This window comes from Strix aluco, chromosome W, assembly GCF_031877795.1.
Source record: "Strix aluco isolate bStrAlu1 chromosome W, bStrAlu1.hap1, whole genome shotgun sequence".
In the NCBI taxonomy this organism is placed as follows: domain Eukaryota; kingdom Metazoa; phylum Chordata; class Aves; order Strigiformes; family Strigidae; genus Strix; species Strix aluco.
The window spans coordinates 8,169,217-8,181,588 of record NC_133970.1 but is presented as its reverse complement, the minus strand read 5'-3'; positions in this window follow the sequence as shown (position 1 = coordinate 8,181,588).

Here is a 12,372-nt window from a genome sequence, read left to right as displayed (position 1 = left end):
AGCTTTGGGCTCTTAACCAAATCTTTGGGACCTAACATTCAGACATCGTGCCCTAAAGGAGGCGTTTGGAGCATAAAAAGGAGGCATTTTCCAGTGAAATGATTTGCAGCATAAAAATGAGCGTTTGGGCCCTAAAAATGAGGGTTTGTGCAATAAACGTGAGGGTTTGGATTATAAAACGAGGAATTCAACCACAGAATCAAAGCTTTGGACTCTGAAGAGGAAGCTTTGGGACAACAAAACAAGGCTTTGTGCCCTAAAAGAGATGTCCGGAACATAGAAGTGAGGGATTTTACAGCAAAAAGGACGTATTGACCCCTAAAAAGGAGGATTCGCGGCCAAAAAATGAGGCGTTGCGCCCTAAAAATGAGGGCTTGTACCTTCTAAATGACGCTTTGAAGCAGAACAGGGAGGCTTTCAACCCTGGAACCAACGTTCCGGACTCTAAAAAGGAAGCGTTGTGACCTAAAATGGAGACTTTGTGCCCTTAATGTAGCGTTTGGAGCGTAAAAAAGTGGGATTTCAGAATTAAAAGTCGGATTTGAAGCCTAAAGACGGTCGTTTGGAGCATAAAGATGTGGATTTCAACCCTGGACTCGAAGCTTGGGAATCTTAACGTGAGTGTTTGCACCCTAACAGCGAGGGCTTGTGCACCAAAAAGGAGGGTTTGTACCCTAAACAGGAGGGTTTGTAGAGTAAAAAGCAGGCTTTCAACCCTAGACTCCAAGCTTTGGGCTCTTAACCAAATCTTTGGGACCTAACATTCAGACATCGTGCCCTAAAGGAGGCGTTTGGAGCATAAAAAGGAGGCATTTTCCAGTGAAATGATTTGCAGCATAAAAATGAGTGTTTGGGCCCTAAAAATGAGGGTTTGTGCAATAAACGTGAGGGTTTGGATTATAAAACGAGGAATTCAACCACAGAATCAAAGCTTTGGACTCTGAAGAGGAAGCTTTGGGACCACAAAACAAGGCTTTGTGCCCTAAAAGAGATGTCCGGAACATAGAAGTGAGGGATTTTACAGCAAAAAGGACGTATTGACCCCTAAAAAGGAGGATTCGCGGCCAAAAAATGAGGCGTTGCGCCCTAAAAATGAGGGCTTGTACCTTCTAAATGACGCTTTGAAGCAGAACAGGGAGGCTTTCAACCCTGGAACCAACGTTCCGGACTCTAAAAAGGAAGCGTTGTGACCTAAAATGGAGACTTTGTGCCCTTAATGTAGCGTTTGGAGCGTAAAAAAGTGGGATTTCAGAATTAAAAGTCGGATTTGAAGCCTGAAGACGGTCGTTTGGAGCATAAAGATGTGGATTTCAACCCTGGACTCGAAGCTTGGGAATCTTAACGTGAGTGTTTGCACCCTAACAGCGAGGGCTTGTGCACCAAAAAGGAGGGTTTGTACCCTAAACAGGAGGGTTTGTAGAGTAAAAAGCAGGCTTTCAACCCTAGACTCCAAGCTTTGGGCTCTTAACCAAATCTTTGGGACCTAACATTCAGACATCGTGCCCTAAAGGAGGCGTTTGGAGCATAAAAAGGAGGCATTTTCCAGTGAAATGATTTGCAGCATAAAAATGAGCGTTTGGGCCCTAAAAATGAGGGTTTGTGCAATAAACGTGAGGGTTTGGATTATAAAACGAGGAATTCAACCACAGAATCAAAGCTTTGGACTCTGAAGAGGAAGCTTTGGGACCACAAAACAAGGCTTTGTGCCCTAAAAGAGATGTCCGGAACATAAAAGTGAGGGATTTTACAGCAAAAAGGACGTATTGACCCCTAAAAAGGAGGATTCGCGGCCAAAAAATGAGGCGTTGCGCCCTAAAAATGAGGGCTTGTACCTTCTAAATGACGCTTTGAAGCAGAACAGGGAGGCTTTCAACCCTGGAACCAACGTTCCGGACTCTAAAAAGGAAGCGTTGTGACCTAAAATGGAGACTTTGTGCCCTTAATGTAGCGTTTGGAGCGTAAAAAAGTGGGATTTCAGAATTAAAAGTCGGATTTGAAGCCTAAAGACGGTCGTTTGGAGCATAAAGATGTGGATTTCAACCCTGGACTCGAAGCTTGGGAATCTTAACGTGAGTGTTTGCACCCTAACAGCGAGGGCTTGTGCACCAAAAAGGAGGGTTTGTACCCTAAACAGGAGGGTTTGTAGAGTAAAAAGCAGGCTTTGAACCCTAGACTCCAAGCTTTGGGCTCTTAACCAAATCTTTGGGACCTAACATTCAGACATCGTGCCCTAAAGGAGGCGTTTGGAGCATAAAAAGGAGGCATTTTCCAGTGAAATGATTTGCAGCATAAAAATGAGCGTTTGGGCCCTAAAAATGAGGGTTTGTGCAATAAACGTGAGGGTTTGGATTATAAAACGAGGAATTCAACCACAGAATCAAAGCTTTGGACTCTGAAGAGGAAGCTTTGGGACAACAAAACAAGGCTTTGTGCCCTAAAAGAGATGTCCGGAACATAGAAGTGAGGGATTTTACAGCAAAAAGGACGTATTGACCCCTAAAAAGGAGGATTCGCGGCCAAAAAATGAGGCGTTGCGCCCTAAAAATGAGGGCTTGTACCTTCTAAATGACGCTTTGAAGCAGAACAGGGAGGCTTTCAACCCTGGAACCAACGTTCCGGACTCTAAAAAGGAAGCGTTGTGACCTAAAATGGAGACTTTGTGCCCTTAATGTAGCGTTTGGAGCGTAAAAAAGTGGGATTTCAGAATTAAAAGTCGGATTTGAAGCCTAAAGATGGTCGTTTGGAGCATAAAGATGTGGATTTCAACCCTGGACTCGAAGCTTGGGAATCTTAACGTGAGTGTTTGCACCCTAACAGCGAGGGCTTGTGCACCAAAAAGGAGGGTTTGTACCCTAAACAGGAGGGTTTGTAGAGTAAAAAGCAGGCTTTCAACCCTAGACTCCAAGCTTTGGGCTCTTAACCAAATCTTTGGGACCTAACATTCAGACATCGTGCCCTAAAGGAGGCGTTTGGAGCATAAAAAGGAGGCATTTTCCAGTGAAATGATTTGCAGCATAAAAATGAGCGTTTGGGCCCTAAAAATGAGGGTTTGTGCAATAAACGTGAGGGTTTGGATTATAAAACGAGGAATTCAACCACAGAATCAAAGCTTTGGACTCTGAAGAGGAAGCTTTGGGACAACAAAACAAGGCTTTGTGCCCTAAAAGAGATGTCCGGAACATAGAAGTGAGGGATTTTACAGCAAAAAGGACGTATTGACCCCTAAAAAGGAGGATTCGCGGCCAAAAAATGAGGCGTTGCGCCCTAAAAATGAGGGCTTGTACCTTCTAAATGACGCTTTGAAGCAGAACAGGGAGGCTTTCAACCCTGGAACCAACGTTCCGGACTCTAAAAAGGAAGCGTTGTGACCTAAAATGGAGACTTTGTGCCCTTAATGTAGCGTTTGGAGCGTAAAAAAGTGGGATTTCAGAATTAAAAGTCGGATTTGAAGCCTGAAGACGGTCGTTTGGAGCATAAAGATGTGGATTTCAACCCTGGACTCGAAGCTTGGGAATCTTAACGTGAGTGTTTGCACCCTAACAGCGAGGGCTTGTGCACCAAAAAGGAGGGTTTGTACCCTAAACAGGAGGGTTTGTAGAGTAAAAAGCAGGCTTTCAACCCTAGACTCCAAGCTTTGGGCTCTTAACCAAATCTTTGGGACCTAACATTCAGACATCGTGCCCTAAAGGAGGCGTTTGGAGCATAAAAAGGAGGCATTTTCCAGTGAAATGATTTGCAGCATAAAAATGAGCGTTTGGGCCCTAAAAATGAGGGTTTGTGCAATAAACGTGAGGGTTTGGATTATAAAACGAGGAATTCAACCACAGAATCAAAGCTTTGGACTCTGAAGAGGAAGCTTTGGGACCACAAAACAAGGCTTTGTGCCCTAAAAGAGATGTCCGGAACATAGAAGTGAGGGATTTTACAGCAAAAAGGACGTATTGACCCCTAAAAAGGAGGATTCGCGGCCAAAAAATGAGGCGTTGCGCCCTAAAAATGAGGGCTTGTACCTTCTAAATGACGCTTTGAAGCAGAACAGGGAGGCTTTCAACCCTGGAACCAACGTTCCGGACTCTAAAAAGGAAGCGTTGTGACCTAAAATGGAGACTTTGTGCCCTTAATGTAGCGTTTGGAGCGTAAAAAAGTGGGATTTCAGAATTAAAAGTCGGATTTGAAGCCTAAAGACGGTCGTTTGGAGCATAAAGATGTGGATTTCAACCCTGGACTCGAAGCTTGGGAATCTTAACGTGAGTGTTTGCACCCTAACAGCGAGGGCTTGTGCACCAAAAAGGAGGGTTTGTACCCTAAACAGGAGGGTTTGTAGAGTAAAAAGCAGGCTTTCAACCCTAGACTCCAAGCTTTGGGCTCTTAACCAAATCTTTGGGACCTAACATTCAGACATCGTGCCCTAAAGGAGGCGTTTGGAGCATAAAAAGGAGGCATTTTCCAGTGAAATGATTTGCAGCATAAAAATGAGCGTTTGGGCCCTAAAAATGAGGGTTTGTGCAATAAACGTGAGGGTTTGGATTATAAAACGAGGAATTCAACCACAGAATCAAAGCTTTGGACTCTGAAGAGGAAGCTTTGGGACCACAAAACAAGGCTTTGTGCCCTAAAAGAGATGTCCGGAACATAGAAGTGAGGGATTTTACAGCAAAAAGGACGTATTGACCCCTAAAAAGGAGGATTCGCGGCCAAAAAATGAGGCGTTGCGCCCTAAAAATGAGGGCTTGTACCTTCTAAATGACGCTTTGAAGCAGAACAGGGAGGCTTTCAACCCTGGAACCAACGTTCCGGACTCTAAAAAGGAAGCGTTGTGACCTAAAATGGAGACTTTGTGCCCTTAATGTAGCGTTTGGAGCGTAAAAAAGTGGGATTTCAGAATTAAAAGTCGGATTTGAAGCCTAAAGACGGTCGTTTGGAGCATAAAGATGTGGATTTCAACCCTGGACTCGAAGCTTGGGAATCTTAACGTGAGTGTTTGCACCCTAACAGCGAGGGCTTGTGCACCAAAAAGGAGGGTTTGTACCCTAAACAGGAGGGTTTGTAGAGTAAAAAGCAGGCTTTGAACCCTAGACTCCAAGCTTTGGGCTCTTAACCAAATCTTTGGGACCTAACATTCAGACATCGTGCCCTAAAGGAGGCGTTTGGAGCATAAAAAGGAGGCATTTTCCAGTGAAATGATTTGCAGCATAAAAATGAGCGTTTGGGCCCTAAAAATGAGGGTTTGTGCAATAAACGTGAGGGTTTGGATTATAAAACGAGGAATTCAACCACAGAATCAAAGCTTTGGACTCTGAAGAGGAAGCTTTGGGACAACAAAACAAGGCTTTGTGCCCTAAAAGAGATGTCCGGAACATAGAAGTGAGGGATTTTACAGCAAAAAGGACGTATTGACCCCTAAAAAGGAGGATTCGCGGCCAAAAAATGAGGCGTTGCGCCCTAAAAATGAGGGCTTGTACCTTCTAAATGACGCTTTGAAGCAGAACAGGGAGGCTTTCAACCCTGGAACCAACGTTCCGGACTCTAAAAAGGAAGCGTTGTGACCTAAAATGGAGACTTTGTGCCCTTAATGTAGCGTTTGGAGCGTAAAAAAGTGGGATTTCAGAATTAAAAGTCGGATTTGAAGCCTAAAGATGGTCGTTTGGAGCATAAAGATGTGGATTTCAACCCTGGACTCGAAGCTTGGGAATCTTAACGTGAGTGTTTGCACCCTAACAGCGAGGGCTTGTGCACCAAAAAGGAGGGTTTGTACCCTAAACAGGAGGGTTTGTAGAGTAAAAAGCAGGCTTTCAACCCTAGACTCCAAGCTTTGGGCTCTTAACCAAATCTTTGGGACCTAACATTCAGACATCGTGCCCTAAAGGAGGCGTTTGGAGCATAAAAAGGAGGCATTTTCCAGTGAAATGATTTGCAGCATAAAAATGAGCGTTTGGGCCCTAAAAATGAGGGTTTGTGCAATAAACGTGAGGGTTTGGATTATAAAACGAGGAATTCAACCACAGAATCAAAGCTTTGGACTCTGAAGAGGAAGCTTTGGGACCACAAAACAAGGCTTTGTGCCCTAAAAGAGATGTCCGGAACATAGAAGTGAGGGATTTTACAGCAAAAAGGACGTATTGACCCCTAAAAAGGAGGATTCGCGGCCAAAAAATGAGGCGTTGCGCCCTAAAAATGAGGGCTTGTACCTTCTAAATGACGCTTTGAAGCAGAACAGGGAGGCTTTCAACCCTGGAACCAACGTTCCGGACTCTAAAAAGGAAGCGTTGTGACCTAAAATGGAGACTTTGTGCCCTTAATGTAGCGTTTGGAGCGTAAAAAAGTGGGATTTCAGAATTAAAAGTCGGATTTGAAGCCTAAAGACGGTCGTTTGGAGCATAAAGATGTGGATTTCAACCCTGGACTCGAAGCTTGGGAATCTTAACGTGAGTGTTTGCACCCTAACAGCGAGGGCTTGTGCACCAAAAAGGAGGGTTTGTACCCTAAACAGGAGGGTTTGTAGAGTAAAAAGCAGGCTTTCAACCCTAGACTCCAAGCTTTGGGCTCTTAACCAAATCTTTGGGACCTAACATTCAGACATCGTGCCCTAAAGGAGGCGTTTGGAGCATAAAAAGGAGGCATTTTCCAGTGAAATGATTTGCAGCATAAAAATGAGCGTTTGGGCCCTAAAAATGAGGGTTTGTGCAATAAACGTGAGGGTTTGGATTATAAAACGAGGAATTCAACCACAGAATCAAAGCTTTGGACTCTGAAGAGGAAGCTTTGGGACCACAAAACAAGGCTTTGTGCCCTAAATGAGATGTCCGGAACATAAAAGTGAGGGATTTTACAGCAAAAAGGACGTATTGACCCCTAAAAAGGAGGATTCGCGGCCAAAAAATGAGGCGTTGCGCCCTAAAAATGAGGGCTTGTACCTTCTAAATGACGCTTTGAAGCAGAACAGGGAGGCTTTCAACCCTGGAACCAACGTTCCGGACTCTAAAAAGGAAGCGTTGTGACCTAAAATGGAGACTTTGTGCCCTTAATGTAGCGTTTGGAGCGTAAAAAAGTGGGATTTCAGAATTAAAAGTCGGATTTGAAGCCTAAAGACGGTCGTTTGGAGCATAAAGATGTGGATTTCAACCCTGGACTCGAAGCTTGGGAATCTTAACGTGAGTGTTTGCACCCTAACAGCGAGGGCTTGTGCACCAAAAAGGAGGGTTTGTACCCTAAACAGGAGGGTTTGTAGAGTAAAAAGCAGGCTTTCAACCCTAGACTCCAAGCTTTGGGCTCTTAACCAAATCTTTGGGACCTAACATTCAGACATCGTGCCCTAAAGGAGGCGTTTGGAGCATAAAAAGGAGGCATTTTCCAGTGAAATGATTTGCAGCATAAAAATGAGCGTTTGGGCCCTAAAAATGAGGGTTTGTGCAATAAACGTGAGGGTTTGGATTATAAAACGAGGAATTCAACCACAGAATCAAAGCTTTGGACTCTGAAGAGGAAGCTTTGGGACCACAAAACAAGGCTTTGTGCCCTAAAAGAGATGTCTGGAAGATAGAAGTGAGGGATTTTACAGCAAAAAGGACGTATTGACCCCTAAAAAGGAGGATTCGCGGCCAAAAAATGAGGCGTTGCATCCTAAAAATGAGGGCTTGTACCTTCTAAATGACGCTTTGAAGCAGAACAGGGAGGCTTTCAACCCTGGAACCAACGTTCCGGACTCTAAAAAGGAAGCGTTGTGACCTAAAATGGAGACTTTGTGCCCTTAATGTAGCGTTTGGAGCGTAAAAAAGTGGGATTTCAGAATTAAAAGTCGGATTTGAAGCCTAAAGACGGTCGTTTGGAGCATAAAGATGTGGATTTCAACCCTGGACTCGAAGCTTGGGAATCTTAACGTGAGTGTTTGCACCCTAACAGCGAGGGCTTGTGCACCAAAAAGGAGGGTTTGTACCCTAAACAGGAGGGTTTGTAGAGTAAAAAGCAGGCTTTCAACCCTAGACTCCAAGCTTTGGGCTCTTAACCAAATCTTTGGGACCTAACATTCAGACATCGTGCCCTAAAGGAGGCGTTTGGAGCATATAAAGGAGGCATTTTCCAGTGAAATGATTTACAGCATAAAAATGAGCGTTTGGGCCCTAAAGATGAGGGTTTGCACAATAAACGTGAGGGTTTGGATTATAAAATGAGGAATTCAACCACAGAATCAAAGCTTTGGACTCTGAAGAGGAAGCTTTGGGACCACAAAACAAGGCTTTGTGCCCTAAATGAGATGTCCGGAACATAGAAGTGAGGGATTTTACAGCAAAAAGGACGTATTGACCCCTAAAAAGGAGGATTCGCGGCCAAAAAATGAGGCGTTGCGTCCTAAAAATGAGGGCTTGTACCTTCTAAATGACGCTTTGAAGCAGAACAGGGAGGTTTTCAACCCTGGAACCAACGTTGCGGACTCTAAAAAGGAAGCGTTGTGACCTAAAATGGAGACTTTGTGCCCTTAATGTAGCGTTTGGAGCGTAAAAAAGTGGGATTTCAGAATTAAAAGTCGGATTTGAAGCCTAAAGACGGTCGTTTGGAGCATAAAGATGTGGATTTCAACCCTGGACTCGAAGCTTGGGAATCTTAACGTGAGTGTTTGCACCCTAACAGCGAGGGCTTGTGCACCAAAAAGGAGGGTTTGTACCCTAAACAGGAGGGTTTGTAGAGTAAAAAGCAGGCTTTCAACCCTAGACTCCAAGCTTTGGGCTCTTAACCAAATCTTTGGGACCTAACATTCAGACATCGTGCCCTAAAGGAGGCGTTTGGAGCATAAAAAGGAGGCATTTTCCAGTGAAATGATTTGCAGCATAAAAATGAGCGTTTGGGCCCTAAAAATGAGGGTTTGTGCAATAAACGTGAGGGTTTGGATTATAAAACGAGGAATTCAACCACAGAATCAAAGCTTTGGACTCTGAAGAGGAAGCTTTGGGACCACAAAACAAGGCTTTGTGCCCTAAAAGAGATGTCCGGAACATAGAAGTGAGGGATTTTACAGCAAAAAGGACGTATTGACCCCTAAAAAGGAGGATTCGCAGCCAAAAAATGAGGCATTGCGCCCTAAAAATGAGGGCTTGTACCTTCTAAATGACGCTTTGAAGCAGAACAGGGAGGCTTTCAACCCTGGAACCAACGTTCCGGACTCTAAAAAGGAAGCGTTGTGACCTAAAATGGAGACTTTGTGCCCTTAATGTAGCGTTTGGAGCGTAAAAAAGTGGGATTTCAGAATTAAAAGTCGGATTTGAAGCCTAAAGACGGTCGTTTGGAGCATAAAGATGTGGATTTCAACCCTGGACTCGAAGCTTGGGAATCTTAACGTGAGTGTTTGCACCCTAACAGCGAGGGCTTGTGCACCAAAAAGGAGGGTTTGTACCCTAAACAGGAGGGTTTGTAGAGTAAAAAGCAGGCTTTCAACCCTAGACTCCAAGCTTTGGGCTCTTAACCAAATCTTTGGGACCTAACATTCAGACATCGTGCCCTAAAGGAGGCGTTTGGAGCATAAAAAGGAGGCATTTTCCAGTGAAATGATTTGCAGCATAAAAATGAGCGTTTGGGCCCTAAAAATGAGGGTTTGTGCAATAAACGTGAGGGTTTGGATTATAAAACGAGGAATTCAACCACAGAATCAAAGCTTTGGACTCTGAAGAGGAAGCTTTGGGACCACAAAACAAGGCTTTGTGCCCTAAAAGAGATGTCCGGAAGATAGAAGTGAGGGATTTTACAGCAAAAAGGACGTATTGACCCCTAAAAAGGAGGATTCGCGGCCAAAAAATGAGGCGTTGCGCCCTAAAAATGAGGCCTTGTACCTTCTAAATGACGCTTTGAAGCAGAACAGGGAGGCTTTCAACCCTGGAACCAACGTTCCGGACTCTAAAAAGGAAGCGTTGTGACCTAAAATGGAGACTTTGTGCCCTTAATGTAGCGTTTGGAGCGTAAAAAAGTGGGATTTCAGAATTAAAAGTCGGATTTGAAGCCTAAAGACGGTCGTTTGGAGCATAAAGATGTGGATTTCAACCCTGGACTCGAAGCTTGGGAATCTTAACGTGAGTGTTTGCACCCTAACGGCGAGGGCTTGTGCACCAAAAAGGAGGGTTTGTACCCTAAACAGGAGGGTTTGTAGAGTAAAAAGCAGGCTTTCAACCCTAGACTCCAAGCTTTGGGCTCTTAACCAAATCTTTGGGACCTAACATTCAGACATCGTGCCCTAAAGGAGGCGTTTGGAGCATAAAAAGGAGGCATTTTCCAGTGAAATGATTTGCAGCATAAAAATGAGCGTTTGGGCCCTAAAAATGAGGGTTTGTGCAATAAACGTGAGGGTTTGGATTATAAAACGAGGAATTCAACCACAGAATCAAAGCTTTGGACTCTGAAGAGGAAGCTTTGGGACCACAAAACAAGGCTTTGTGCCCTAAATGAGATGTCCGGAACATAAAAGTGAGGGATTTTACAGCAAAAAGGACGTATTGACCCCTAAAAAGGAGGATTCGCGGCCAAAATATGAGGCGTTGCGCCCTAAAAATGAGGGCTTGTACCTTCTAAATGACGCTTTGAAGCAGAACAGGGAGGCTTTCAACCGTGGAACCAACGTTCCGGACTCTAAAAAGGAAGCGTTGTGACCTAAAATGGAGACTTTGTGCCCTTAATGTAGCGTTTGGAGCGTAAAAAAGTGGGATTTCAGAATTAAAAGTCGGATTTGAAGCCTAAAGACGGTCGTTTGGAGCATAAAGATGTGGATTTCAACCCTGGACTCGAAGCTTGGGAATCTTAACGTGAGTGTTTGCACCCTAACAGCGAGGGCTTGTGCACCAAAAAGGAGGGTTTGTACCCTAAACAGGAGGGTTTGTAGAGTAAAAAGCAGGCTTTCAACCCTAGACTCCAAGCTTTGGGCTCTTAACCAAATCTTTGGGACCTAACATTCAGACATCGTGCCCTAAAGGAGGCGTTTGGAGCATAAAAAGGAGGCATTTTCCAGTGAAATGATTTGCAGCATAAAAATGAGCGTTTGGGCCCTAAAAATGAGGGTTTGTGCAATAAACGTGAGGGTTTGGATTATAAAACGAGGAATTCAACCACAGAATCAAAGCTTTGGACTCTGAAGAGGAAGCTTTGGGACCACAAAACAAGGCTTTGTGCCCTAAAAGAGATGTCCGGAACATAGAAGTGAGGGATTTTACAGCAAAAAGGACGTATTGACCCCTAAAAAGGAGGATTCGCAGCCAAAAAATGAGGCGTTGCGCCCTAAAAATGAGGGCTTGTACCTTCTAAATGACGCTTTGAAGCAGAACAGGGAGGCTTTCAACCCTGGAACCAACGTTCCGGACTCTAAAAAGGAAGCGTTGTGACCTAAAATGGAGACTTTGTGCCCTTAATGTAGCGTTTGGAGCGTAAAAAAGTGGGATTTCAGAATTAAAAGTCGGATTTGAAGCCTAAAGACGGTCGTTTGGAGCATAAAGATGTGGATTTCAACCCTGGACTCGAAGCTTGGGAATCTTAACGTGAGTGTTTGCACCCTAACAGCGAGGGCTTGTGCACCAAAAAGGAGGGTTTGTACCCTAAACAGGAGGGTTTGTAGAGTAAAAAGCAGGCTTTCAACCCTAGACTCCAAGCTTTGGGCTCTTAACCAAATCTTTGGGACCTAACATTCAGACATCGTGCCCTAAAGGAGGCGTTTGGAGCATAAAAAGGAGGCATTTTCCAGTGAAATGATTTGCAGCATAAAAATGAGCGTTTGGGCCCTAAAAATGAGGGTTTGTGCAATAAACGTGAGGGTTTGGATTATAAAACGAGGAATTCAACCACAGAATCAAAGCTTTGGACTCTGAAGAGGAAGCTTTGGGACCACAAAACAAGGCTTTGTGCCCTAAATGAGATGTCCGGAACATAAAAGTGAGGGATTTTACAGCAAAAAGGACGTATTGACCCCTAAAAAGGAGGATTCGCAGCCAAAAAATGAGGCGTTGCGCCCTAAAAATGAGGGCTTGTACCTTCTAAATGACGCTTTGAAGCAGAACAGGGAGGCTTTCAACCCTGGAACCAACGTTCCGGACTCTAAAAAGGAAGCGTTGTGACCTAAAATGGAGACTTTGTGCCCTTAATGTAGCGTTTGGAGCGTAAAAAAGTGGGATTTCAGAATTAAAAGTCGGATTTGAAGCCTAAAGACGGTCGTTTGGAGCATAAAGATGTGGATTTCAACCCTGGACTCGAAGCTTGGGAATCTTAACGTGAGTGTTTGCACCCTAACAGCGAGGGCTTGTGCACCAAAAAGGAGGGTTTGTACCCTAAACAGGAGGGTTTGTAGAGTAAAAAGCAGGCTTTCAACCCTAGACTCCAAGCTTTGGGCTCTTAACCAAATCTTTGGGA